At 58.6% G+C, this 12,628-nt stretch overlaps 1 long non-coding RNA gene across 1 annotated transcript; it reads left to right on the forward strand.

Annotated features, from left to right (window-relative positions):
- Positions 1–956: 956 nt before the first annotated feature.
- On the forward strand, positions 957–5,701 carry LOC132536556 (uncharacterized). Its single transcript, XR_009548089.1, has 3 exons — positions 957–1,701; positions 1,815–2,048; positions 5,558–5,701. It is a non-coding gene; the product is annotated as an uncharacterized LOC132536556 (long non-coding RNA).
- Positions 5,702–12,628: the final 6,927 nt, after the last annotated feature.

A 12,628-nucleotide genomic window follows, 5' to 3' on the forward strand; every position in this document is an offset into this window, starting at 1 on the left:
CCGGTCGAGTTCTCTCCAACCCAGAAGAGTACGCACCCAGGAAGAGGCATCCCCACACTAGCCCGGCATGAAGGTTCTTTACTGACAGGGAACAGTCTGTGGGTCCCCTTCCCCAGCACTCTCACAGGAGACACAGCAGCTTGCTCCTTTCAGGGCTCTGGAGGCTGAAGGTCACGGGGCAGTGGGCTGGTGTCTGGGGACAGTGCACGTGTCCTGGGCTCCCAGCCTGTGCACCTCTGCTCTCTCTCTGGCTGTGTGTTCTCTCTGAGGGTCTCTTTTCACAAAAGCCTGTTGTCCAGGAGATCAGGGCTCACTCTGAGGACCCTAGTCAGCCTTAATGACCTCTCTAAGGCCTCCCCTCCAAACAAAGCCAGGTGGAGGGTCAGGGCTTCCATGGATAGGGTTTAGGGAGGACCCCCACATCCAGCCATTTGGGTTCCAATAGCAAAGGCTATGCTGGAGTGGGGGGTCCCTTCCTTTAGTACAGCCCTGGGATGCTGGGCTTTCTGTGAGACCATCTGCTGTGAGGTGAGAGGCAGAGAGGAGGGACTCAAGGGGCTCCAGGCTGGACGGACCCCCACAAACACAGGTACTCTGTGGGGTGACAATGTCTACCCCTTGTGACATCAGAGGGACAGGGACAGGCTGAGCTTTGGGGTCCAGCGAGGTGAGTGCAGGGCACAGCAGAAAAGGGAGACCAGCATCTTTAGGGGCCCCTGTGCCCCATGGCTCAGATATAGCGAGCTCTGTGTTATGACAACAAAGAGTTCTCAGCATCCTCTCTCTCTCTCTCTCTGACATACACACACACACACACTCACACTCACACACACACACACTCACACACACACACACACACACTCACACACACACACACTCACACTCACACACACACACACACACACACTCAGGGCTGCCTCTGCCAAAAAGTCCTCCCCCCACAGGTGGCCCCCAGTTAATCAGAGAGAAAACTGGAGCAGACTAAGGCCAGCCTCCCAGACAGGAGCCCAGAGGCCCCTCCTCCTTCCCCAGGGCCTGTTCAGTTCCAGGCCACCACACACTCCTCCCAGTACGAAAGGAGGTTGGCCAGGGATGAGGCAAAGGAGGGGTGAATGCCTGCCCTTGCTTCCTGCAGACGCCCCTGTCCCCTGCCCTCCATCCACTCCCAGGGCCCATCTGCCAGTGGACTGCCCTGCCAAGGGTGGGCTGGGTGCATGCTGGGGGCTCTCCCCAGCTGAGGGCTTAGCTCTCCCATTGGGAGGGGACCACTGGGATTCTGGCCATCCATCCTTGGGGGCTGGTAGCAGATGGCTCCGTGTGCAGGTGCTCAGGACACAGTGGGCATACAGTGGGTGCCAGGAGCAGCATACTGGTGCTTCTACTGTCACCGTTTCTTAAACTTCTCCAGCTGGACAGAACCCTTGAAGCCGGCCACACCCTCCAGTGAGATGTGAAGACTCTATGACCACTGACTTGGTGGGTCCAAGGGAGGCCCTGGATTTGAACCCAAGCCCCCATCCAAAGCAGCTGCTCTCTGTGGTCTCCATCAGAGGGAACCAGGGCTGGCTCTGTCCTCCTGCCAGGAGGGAGGCATGCTGCTGCTGTCACATTGGGGACACTGGCCCAGGGCAGTGGCCAACGCCAGCCTTCCCGCCATCTCCTGCACACCTGGCCTCTCTCTGCCCGATGAGCCGGGAGGAGGTGTCTGTGTGAATCCAGGGGGTGAGGGGGCAGAGGCCCGGGGACAGTCCACAGGGCACACAGAAGGGCAGCCACACCCATAGCCATGCCAGCACTGACCCCTTCTTCTCCAGGTCCCTCAGGACAGGAGCCGGAGCCAGGAGGAAGCCTCCTGCACAGCCTGAGAAGGATACAGCAGGAATGGGGACAGGAAAGACGCCAGCCCTGTGGCCTGATGGCACTGCACAGGGGACACTGAGTCAGCATTCACTAACGTCGTCCTCCAGAGCCCCAGACACACGCACAGCCTCGCACAGTAGAAAGGGGGCCTTTTGGCTGTGAGACACGGCAGATGTCCAAGTCAGAAGGTGAGATCCTGGGTCAAGGGGACTCCCTGCAGAAGCCTCTCGAGCTCCTGAGAAGGGCTGGGAGTGCCCTCCCTGTGACCTGGCTTCTGCAGGCTCTGCAGCTTCTGTCTGGTTCAGTCACAGGAGGAGAAGTCATGGGGTGCCCTTGGCTTTTCTGGTAGCCGCTGCACCTGTCACAGGCACCCTCCATCCTGTGGGAGCTTCTGGTCCCCTTTCCAGCACAAAGGCTCAGGCTCCAGGTGAGAAAGGGCTTGGCTTATCCTGGGGAAGAGGCAGGCCTTGAACCTGGACCGTCTGCTCAGCTAGGTGTTTCCCATGCAGCCTTTGCGGCTTCTTCACATCACCACCTCCAGGCTTGGGGATGCCCAACTCTCAGGGATCTGGGGAGAGCCCTGTAGCCCCCAAATTACTGAAGTGGCAGACCTGGGCAGGCAAGCTGGGGGTGGGGTGGAGCTCTGGTCCCCGAGGCTGGGGGAATCCTGATCCTCCAGCCCTGCCTGCCACCCCCCATCCTGCCTCCTCTGCCAGCCAGAAGAGCCATTCCTAGCCTGTTTATTTGGCACAGAGAGCAGCTTCCTGTAGTCCTGAGTTAATGGGACGTCTGTGAGCAGAGCAAGAGGGACACCTCCCACTCCCTCTCCTGCCTGGTATTGGGGTTACCTGGAAAAGAGGTCCCTAGTCTCAGGGGTGTGGGGGGCAGGAGTCCTCCTTCCTCCTCCACTCTGCCCTGGTGCATCCTAGAGCACCTCACAGGCAGCCCCCTCCCCCAGCTGGGGTGGGGATGTGGGCACTGGGGGTGGGGCACCCTGAGGTGAGGCTGAACTTACTGCTCATGGCCCAGCGCAGCATTCAGGACCCCCACATAGTGAGGCTTGCCCCTCACACACCCCTCAACACTCAAGGTGGGCCTGGAACACTCAGGGACTGGAAGTGAGGGCTCACATAAGTGGAACCTCTTGTAGGTCAGGTGGTCCCAGGGCAGGGCCCCCTGCACCCTTCAGGGTCCATGGTGTCACGGTCAGTTCCATGCACAGCATCTCAGCTCCAGACTCCCCTCTCGCATGGCCACTTCTCTACTCACCCCTGTAAGAAGGGGAGCAGCGAGGGGGTCCCCAGTCCAGCATGTCTGTCCCAGAGGGGAGGTTGGGAGAGCACACTGCCTTGCTGACCTGGGCCCATCAAGCTCGGTCCTTAACCCAGGACGTGTCACTTTAGACAGAAAGGAGGTTGTCCTGGACAGACCTCATGGGCACAGCAGGCAGACACACCTGCAGAACCCTCAGCCTCTCTCAGATCCTCAAGAAGACAATCTGAGAAATGGCTCCAAAGTCCGTCTCAGCACTAGGTGGGAATGAGCAAAGCAAGCTCGGGAGAGCTTTAGGAATGTTCTAGAATGGTAGGTCTCTGAGTCAGCTGTGAGGAGAGGCTGTCCAAGGCGTCCACTCTCTGTGGTGACAGGCTGAGCACAGTGCCTACAGGGACCTCTCTGCCAGTCCTGAGGAGTTCTGATCCCAGCTCTGTGGGGACCGCACACCCTTGACACCTGGCACTGCCCCCACCCCAGCTCACCTGGACAATGATCACTTTCCTTTCAAAGCAGGAGGGGGCAGGGATGAGGATGAGCAGGCTGGGTGGGAGGGGTGTCCAGGACACAGAGCTAAGGAGGGTCCTGCCCTCCACCATCCCCAGGTTTGGGCTGGCATCTGCCCTGTTGGCTGGGGACCTGTCAGTTGGATTAATTAACTCCATTCAGTCAGAAAACAGCCTTGCTTGGTAACTAGCTTTCCTGTCTCCAGCTGGGGGTGGCTGGGGGTGGCTGGACAGCCAGGCCAGGCCTCACGCAGCTGGTGGCCCAGAGCTGGACCACAGCCCAGGCTGCTGGAAGGCAGAGCCTGGCCCCAAGCTCAAGGTCAGTGTCTGCAGGTCTGAAGGGGGCTCCTGGCCCTCATGGAGAGGAAGACAGGGAAGGGGAGATGGGGATGCAGAGCACTGTCTTGGAGACAGTCTGAGAGGTCACCCCCTTCCTACCCACCCACAGCCACACTATATGGTGGCCAGGACAAGCTGAGGGGGGAGACTCCTTCTCCTGCTGGCCTTGGCTGCAAGCTCTGTTTCTGGGGTGACAGATGGGTCCCCAAAGCACAGAGAGAAGGCGCTTCCATCCTACACAGCTCCAGCTCTGGCTGCTGGCCCTGGGGTTTCTGAGGGGCTGAGAACCAGACTGTGCTGGAAGGAGAAGTGCCCCCCTGCCCTGGGCCTCTGGGTTTATTTAGGTACTATTTCAGGATGTGGGCTTCTCTGACAGAGAAGGAGAGAGAGAGAGTAACAGAAGGAGAGGAAAGAGAAGGAGAGAGAGAGAGGAGAGAGAGGGGAGAGAGGGAGACAGAGGAGAAAAGAGAGAGATGAGAGAGACAGAAGGAGAGGAGAGAGAAGGAGAGAGAGAGGAGGGGGAGAGAGGGACAGGAGAGGAGAGAGGAGAGAGAGAGGGACAGAAAGAGAGGAGAGAGGAGAAAGAGGGCAGAGAGGGGAGAGAGGGGGACAGAGGAGGAGAGAGAGATGAGAGAGACAGAAGGAGAGGAGAGAGAAGGAGAGAGAGAGAGAGAGAGACCAAAAGAGAGACTGACTGACTAGCTCGGGGGCTCAAGTGCTGTTCCCAGGAAGACAGTGTGAGAAAGGGCTCCAAAGTCAGTCTCAGCTCCTGGTGGGGCTGAGGACAGCTAGCTCCAGAGAGCAGTCTGTCTGAGTCTGGCAGCTCAGAGACAGCTGTAAGTGAGGAGAGGCTGCCCCAGGCTGAGAGCCAAGATCACAGGACTGGGGTCTCCTGGGTGCCCTATAAGCTGTACCCACCCGCTCTCTGAACGGCTCCTGAAAGGAGGGGTTCTCGCTCTGTTTCACCCATGAGAAGGAAGCTATCAGGCCAGCCCACGGAGTACCCAGTGCACCCCTACCCCCACCCCCACTGCAGACCCAGCTGGCCTCTTCTTTTTTATTTGCTTATTTATTTATTTATTTATTTATTTTGCCTTCAGAGTTATCGCTGGAGCTGGGTGCCGGCACTACAGATCCACTGCTCCTGTGGCCTTTTCCATTTTATTTGATAGGACAGAGAGAAAATGAGAGAGGAGGGGGGAAATAAGAAGGGAGAGAGAAAGGTAGACACCTGCAGACCTGCTCCTCTGCTGGTGAGGCGACCCCCTCTGCCGGTGGGGGACAGGGGCTCAAAACTGGATCCTTGTGCAGGTCCTTGCGCTCTGGGCACACCACCTCCTGGCCCCACTGGTCTCTTCTTTAAGCAAGAGAAACTCTTAATTTCAGAGCAGTTCAATAGCACTGAGCAAAACAAGGCTGAAAGTGGGGGGGGGGGAGTCAGAGTTCCGCCCACCTGTCTCCTCTCTTGGGGACACCCCTGGCACCCTCTGGCTACACACTGGTGGCCCTCCTGGCGGTGCCTGTCCTGGGAAAAGCCATCCCATCCGTCTGTCCATATGACACAGGACGTTCCTCCCTAGTGTGCCCACAGGCTCCAGCAGCTGCTGCTGAGGGTGGAAGGCCAGAACTCGGAGCCGGGGCTGATCGATAGGAACAAGAGATTCTTCCCTGTGGCTGACGGCTGTCCACAGAGATGTCACCTAACTTCTAAATAAAGACCCAAGTATTCCTGATACTCAGCAACATTTGTATTCATTCATTCATTCATTCATTTCAGTTCTTGGTCTGAGACCACAGCCCAATCCAAAAGTATGAGGTCATAAGACCCCACCCTGGAGAGACACCCCTCTATCACACACCAACTCTCACCGTGATGGGACAGTCCAAACCCCCCACTCCTTGCACAGCTCTGGGACATGGGAGGCAAGCAATGTTCCCGAATGAATCCCACCAGACACGTGGGGAAGGTACTGACCCCACAGAGAGGCCCGGCTGGGGGCGGGGTGGGGGGGCAGCATCTCATATTAACTGGGACCCGCTGGGCTACCAGTGACTCAGCCGCTGTGGGCTGGGGACCAGATGCAGGTGATGAGAAAGACCACCCCCCCTCGAGTCTACAGGAGGGGAGGGGGCAACTTCGGCAGGCACCTCAGGAAAGAGCAGAGATTTGATCCTGAAGGCACCAGGGAGAGGGAGCCAGGGTCAGGGTGAGGGGTGGGCAGGGCCTGGTCAGCTCCTCTGCACAAGGGGGCGGGGGGGGGCAGGCCACTGGGAATCTGGATCAGGGCAAAGGGCTCAGCTGTCTGTGGTGGCAGTCAAGGCGGGGGAGACAGATGGCCACTGCAGTGCCGGCAGGCTACACCCTGACCTTTCTCACCTCTGGGAAAATAACCTCCACAAGGGCCAGATGAGTGCAAACCGCAAACTGGGACTTGGTGGCAAGAGTGAGATCACTCTTAGACCTGGGGTCACCCAGCAGGTGCTGTTTGTTCAGCCAGGGGCCAACCTCACACTGGAACCTCTCCCTCCGGCCCTCTCCCCTTGCTGGCCTCACCTCACCAGACTCCCCAGCCCTCCGTCTCCTATCCACCCCCCACTCACCACAGGCGTTTCCTCTGGCCCAGATCCTCCTTTCACGGTCTTGAAAATTGGGAAATGTTTAGCAAACACCAGGGCCGAGGGGAACTATTCAGAGCAGGACTGGTGTTCCTGCAGGGGGGAGGCTTAGCCCTACCCCATCCTGGGCACCTCCAGCCCTGGCTACAGAGTCTGTGCTGGGGCTGGGCAGATGCTGCCCCACCCTCAATGCTGGTCCCAGGGAGCCCCTAGGATGTCATGTGTCTCCTGTGCTCCAGGAAGAAAACGAGAGACAGACATTGTGTGTGTGTGTGTGTGTGTGTGTGTGTGTGCATGTGTGTGTGTGTGTGTGTGTGTGTGTGTGTGTTGAGGGGCTGCCTCACTGGAGGTCTTACCTGAAGGCTACAAGTCCCAGACTGCTCCCTCTGCCCCCCACCCCTAACTCTCTTCTCTGCGGGGAGAGGTTCTCTGGGACACTCCCCCACCACCACCACACACCAGATGCACCATTCCTGGAAGCTGGGGGTTGAGTGAAAAGGTGCAGAGCCCCTCCCGGGGCAAACACGTAGGGGAGATGACTCTCGAGGGACGGGCAGAAGAAAGAGTGCCCCTTGCTCACTCCTTTCTTCTGGGTCCCTCTCTCTCTCTCTCTCTCTCTCCCTAGCTCATGTCCACACTCACCCCCCTCTCTGAACTATGTTCTTCTGTGATCTCTTCCTCCTGTCCCCCCCCAGTCATGTCTAGGTTGCACTGAACCCCTTCTCTGCAGTCAGCTAAAAGCACAGGCGGCTGACTCTGGCCTGTAGCATCACGGCACCCCACCCTGTGAAGGAGCCCCAGGTCCCAGCTTCCAGGGACCCTCGTTACGACGGCGTTGGCTGGGAGGAAGACAGCCAGAAGTTAGAGGCACAGCTGACAGGAGAGGAAACTGAGGCTCAGAGCTCTTCCTGCTGCAGTCCTGGAGAGGCAGCCCGGGTCCTCCCACCCCACGTCCATGGCTCCGGAAGTACCCTGCGCCACTCATAAACCCTCCACTCTCCCCTCCAGCCTCAGGCACCCCCAAATCCCCAAGACTTCTGCCAGGCAGACTTCAGCTGGGGAGGGGTGCATCTCCTGGGCTACCTGGGGTGGGGGGTTAGAGTCTTCCCAGCTCAGAGAGGGGGGAGCTAGAACAGGGGTACAAGGGCCCAGGAAGGAGAGGCGGCCCCTCCACACAACCCCCAAGCACGCCAGTCAGACCACAGAACCGCAGAGCCAGGACATGCAGAGTGACAACACAGCCTCCACACAATTCCCTCACCGTCACACCACCGTGTCCCCACCAGGCGGGCCCCATGCCGCCCCCCCTTCCCCGGCCCCCTGCTGCAGCCTCCATGTCTCCCCTAGACATTACTTCCTCACCAAGCAGGGCATGAATATTTAAACTCTCTCTCTCTCTCTCTCTCTCTCTCTCTCTTGAGCTGGAGACACCACACCACACCGTGAGCTGTGCTCAGTCTCTCCGGGCCATCTCTGGAAAGTTTGCCAGAGACTCTGCAGCGCCTGGTCCTCAGGGGACAGAGCCAGGAAGGGCCAGATCCTGCGTCCCAGCCCAGACCAGGAAGAAGACCCCACAGACCACCCAGTTCACCTCAGGTCTGGAACAGCTGCACAAATGGACCACGAGGGTGGGTTCCCAGGAGTTGCAGGGAGCAGAAGGACAAATGGAACTCCAGTGATGCCAGAGCTGGTGGCCAAGGGGTGAGCCCAATGCCCCGGAGCCCCAGGGCTGGTGGAGGTCCGGATGCACCCATCTCCACCACGCATGGGGGGGGGGGAATCCATCCCTGCGGCCTTGCCACCCTCTGGCTCTGCAGAGTCTCTGGCAGCCCCGGCCCACCACAGCCAGCCTCTCTTATCAGCCAGACACAGCCCTGCGCAGGGAACTTCTTGAAACTCCAGTTACATTATGTCCTCCTTCCAGGCACAGGAAAGAGAGAAGCCGGTCCCCTGGAATCAATCTGGGGACGCCTCCCCTCACCTCTGCTAAAGTTCCAGGGGGGCTCAGCCAGCTGAGCCCTGGAGCAGCCCCCCACCCCCAGCTCCCACTCCAGCCACACCAGGCACAGGGATGGAGCTCAGAGTCGGCCCTGCATGGGTCCCGGGGGTCCCTACCTTTGCTGAGGGTCCCGGTGATGAGCTTGAAGAAGGTCTGAGCACATTTCAGGAAGCTCAGCCTGCGGCACCCGGAGCAGCTGCTCATGGTGGTGGGGCCAGGCACGCTCTGCTAGCCGTGCCCAGGAGGGATGGGAGAGCCTGCCTCCTGCACGCTCCTGGAACGAACTCGCAGCCAGCCCAGGAGAGCGAGGGCAGCCCCCCCAAAACACCAGCGAGAACACAGCTGCCTCTGCAGGAGGCCGGCAGCATCTGAGAGCCCGCAAGGCACACGGACTGGCTCCAGCCTCCCCCTCCTTCTGCCCTCCCGCCCGCCTGCCCTACCGCCTGCTGTCCACTCCAGCTCGCCCCCAGGGGGGGACACAGGGCTGGGGGGCACTGCCAGGGCACAGGAGGCTGGGTGGGAGAGGAGGAGGAGTCGATGGTGAGGAGGAGCCAAGCTTGCCTGCTTGCTGACTGTCTGTCTTAGGCAGCCGTGGCAATATGACAGTGAAGAGTCAAAGAGGAGGGGACAGCCACACACACACACAGGCAGCTGTTCTCCTGCAGCCCCGGGCTCTACCGCTCACTCATGTAGCAGGATCAATCCTGCGCTCGGTTCTGGGCGGACTCCTCACGGAGAGACTGCCCTGCGTTGAGTGAAAAGTTTGTGGTGGTCAACCCCCCATGGCCGAATTTGTATCAGGGGGGTGTCAGGCAGAGTATGGGGAGCACCCCATCCTGGGAGTCAGCCAGTGCACCCCAAAAGAACCCACCTGGCCAGTTCTAAAGGGCACCATCTCTGGCCATCTCCCAGCATGGAGTGGGGGCTCCCTCTGCCTCCTCCATACAAAGCAGGCAGGGGTGTATGCTCCCTGGTTGAGGGGAGAGGGACCTGCACCTGGGACTCGCCCCTGCAGCAAAGCATGCTGGGAGCCCCCCGTGGACTCGGGGGTGGCTCTCATCAGTACAGCCGCCACACACCCTGCAGCCGGGAGATGCACCAGCTACCACTCACCCCTGCACGGTGACAGCCAGGCTGGAGTCAAGGGGACCTCCATCACTCTACTACCCTCTGCAGAGGCCAGGGACTGGCCTACTGACACCCAGTCTAACTCACTCTGGTGAGTTGATTCCAAAGACACATCACCATGGGAGCCTTGTCCACTCCCTGCAGACACCTGTGACACCTGTGACGGCAGGTATGAATCCCCCTCCCCGAGCTCACCTACGGCCTGGAACTTTGTTCCCCATCTCTCTCCCCACTCTCCCTCTCTCTCTTGCTCGACACCAGAGTTATCACTGGTCCTCAGTGTCGGCACTACGAACCCACCACTCCTGGCAGCTTTTTTTTTCTTTTTCTATTTGGCTAGACAAAGAGATTGAGAGGGGAGCGGGAGAGAAGAGAAGAAAGCACACAGAGACACACCTGCAGACCGGCTTCAACACAGGTGAAGCATCTTCCCTGCAGGTGGGAAGCAGGGCGCTGGAAGCCAGGTCCTTGTGCATGGCAATATGTGCCCTCCCCAGGGTGTGTCATCACCCAGCCCTTCGTTCCCCGTCTCTCCACCTGCTTTTCCAGAACCAGCATTCATTCATATTTCAGCTGCACAGAACCACCCCCAGCCCCAGAGGCGCCAGCCCAACACCACTGGGCAGGGAGGGGGAGCTGGACCATTCATGGCAGAGAGGCACCCAGGCAGGCAACGCCCCACTGTGCCTGGAAGCTAGGGAGTGACCGTCCAAACCACTCAGCCTTTGTCGGAAGCATTAACAGCCTCACTACAATGCTCATGGTATCCAGGTGCTACCGCTGGCCTTACCTTGAGGAAGGCTTGTCTGAAGGCCTGTTTCTACTTTGTGGCATCCACAGGAAGGAGGGCAGGAAGGCCTGGGAGGGAGACAAACAGTGTGAGAGTGGGAGACGCTGGCAGACTAGGGCAGCAGGGACAGGATGCCAGGAGCAGCAGAGAGAGGAGAAGCTTCCAAAAGCAGGACGTGGTGCCCACCTGCCCATCCGACCGTGCTTGGAAGATGAGCAGAGTCTCCATGGGATACAGAACTCTCAGCTCAGTCCAGTGGCCTCTTTCTTCCAGGCTAATGAAGGGGGTGGGGGCGCTGGGGGATGCGGCAGGCAGCAGGGTCAGTGGCCGTGATCTCAGTGGCACTAATGGAAGCAGAATCTGGACTCCAGGTAGAAGCTGGACCATCAAACCCCCCCAGGAGGAGTGGCTTCCAGAGGCTGCAGCAACTGTCCCAGGAGAGGTGACCTGGGGGTATTTGGGCTGCATCTCAGGAATCAGGGACTGAACCAAGTTGCAGACCCTACCATGATGCCAATCTTACTTCCCTGAGCAAATGACCTCACCCATGTGTCCTGGAACCCCACCTCCCCAGAGCCCTGCCCCACGAGAGGAAGACAGACACAGGCTGGGGGTGTGGATCCATCTGCCAACACTGATGTGCAGCGGAGAAGCAGTAACAGAAGCCAGACCTCCCTCTTTCTGCACCTCATAAAGAATTTGGGTCCGTACTCCCAAAGGGATAAAGAACAGGGAAGAGAGGGCTAGGGGCTAGGCAGTAGTGCACCTGCTTGAGTGCACATAGTGCAAAGCACAAGGACCAGAGCAAGGATCCTGGTTCGAGCCCCCGGCTCCCCACCTGCAGGGCGGTGGCGGAGAAGCAGGTCTGCAGGTGTCTGTCTTTCTCCCCGCCTCTGTCCTCCCCTCCTCTCTCCATTTCTCTCTGTCCTATCCAACAACAACAGCGGCAGCGACAACAACAATGGGAAAAGATGGCCTCCAGGAGCAGTGGATTCGTAGTGTTAGTGCAGGCATCAAGCCCGTGATAACTCTGGAGGCAAAACAAAAACAACAACAACAACAAAAAAACAACAGAGAAGCTTCCAATGGAGGGGATGGGACACAGAACTCTGATGTTGGGAACTGTGTGGAATTGTACCTCTATTATCTTACAATCTTGTTAATCATGATTAAATCACTAATCAAAAATTAACAGAAATTAGGGACTGAGAATCAGCAGAGATACCTGCGGTCTGAAGACGTTGGCAAATCTTCCGAGTGGCTTTCTCCGAACCCTGGCCAACAAGATGGACAATGGTGAAGGGTACAGAAACAGCCAACAGCACTGAGGGAGGAGAAAGAGCCAGACCAGGGACAGCCCAGCGGCTCCCGGGGTCTCAGGCTGTCCTCGCGCGAAGGGGGAGGAGAACCCTCACCTCTCGGGATCCGGGAGGAGCTTTCAGCAGGAGCCACATGCTTAACGCAGTGCCCGGCAAGTCAAGCTGCTCTGCAAAGGTTACACGTCCTTACTGCCACCGTTCCCATTGTCCCTCCCCCACCCCTGCTGACACACACACAACACCCTGTGGGCAGAGAGGTTTTGCAGGAAGAGCCTAGATCACAGGTCATTAGGGCCAGAGATGATGGTCTTTTAGATTTTATTTTGATAAATTATTTTACTTATTTACTTATCTGATAGAGACAGAGAGACACTGAAAGTGGGGAGAGACATCTGCAGCCCTGCTTTGCCACTTATGAAGCTTCCCCTTACAAGTGGGAACTGGGGACTTGAACCTGCGTCCTTGCACTCAATCAGGTGAGCCACCAGCAGGCCTCTTTGAACTTCCCTTCTGGAAACTCAGGCACTAAGCATCTCAGATTCTCAGCTCTCAGCTCTGGGTCTGTGGGGAGAGGGACCATGAGTGAGCTATGGTCTCTCAGCTGCCTGGGGCAGCCGTGACCAGCACCCCCCGCCCCGTGTCTGTCTCCACCACCCAGGAGGAAGGACACAGAGAGTTCAGCTGTGGGCACCAGGGGCAACATGCTGCCACCGTGCAAGGCAAGAGAGGACAAGCTTACGCTGTCCCTAGAGCCCGTGACCACCCTGGCATGACACCAGTGCCAGCTCCGTCTGCTGCC

Source organism: Erinaceus europaeus, unplaced genomic scaffold (genome assembly GCF_950295315.1).
Source record: "Erinaceus europaeus unplaced genomic scaffold, mEriEur2.1 scaffold_519, whole genome shotgun sequence".
NCBI classification, from domain to species: domain Eukaryota; kingdom Metazoa; phylum Chordata; class Mammalia; order Eulipotyphla; family Erinaceidae; genus Erinaceus; species Erinaceus europaeus.